At 40.3% G+C, this 514-nt stretch overlaps 1 non-coding gene across 1 annotated transcript; it reads left to right on the top strand.

The window, feature by feature from the left end:
• The first annotated feature begins 401 nt into the window (after positions 1-401).
• Positions 402-474, top strand: TRNAK-CUU. Its single transcript has one exon. It is a non-coding gene; the product is annotated as a tRNA-Lys (tRNA).
• The last annotated feature ends 40 nt before the right edge of the window (positions 475-514 follow it).

The following is a 514-nucleotide window of genomic DNA, read 5'->3' as shown; positions in this document are numbered from 1 at the left end:
TGGTGTATCCCACCAATGTTGGCATGTTGTGGTGTGTTTTTTTTTTTTTATCCTTGAGGTTTATTTTCTCTTTGACTTATATATTATTTAAAGTATATTACTTAATTGGACGATGTTTTTGTTCATTGGGTCTTTTGCTTGTTTATTCTGTGAGTGATAATATGGTCTGATTCCATTGCGGTAAAATTATCAAATTTATGTGTTCTTGTTGTTGTTAGGTGCCCCTTAGTCGGCTACGACCCACAGTGGCTCTGTGAAGAGATCACACCCTGTCCTCCTTTGGTATCTGCCATGCGCAAATCAACTGTTGCAATCAATGCCAGTGCATCTATTTAGCTGAGGCTGTGCCTTTTCCCAAAAACTAGCCTAACTTGCTAACATGCAGAAACTTTTTCATATATGCTTGGCTAGCTCAGTCAGTAGAGCATGAGACTCTTAATCTCAGGGTCGTGGGTTTGAGCCCCACGTTGGGCGCTTACTTTAAAATTTAGCAACTCTCCAGACAGGCTTCAGT

This window comes from Elephantulus edwardii, unplaced genomic scaffold (assembly GCF_000299155.1).
Source record: "Elephantulus edwardii isolate Elephantulus edwardi_28Jun2011 unplaced genomic scaffold, EleEdw1.0 scaffold00656, whole genome shotgun sequence".
Taxonomy (NCBI): Eukaryota; Metazoa; Chordata; class Mammalia; order Macroscelidea; family Macroscelididae; genus Elephantulus; species Elephantulus edwardii.
This window is presented reverse-complemented; position numbering and strand designations above follow the sequence as displayed.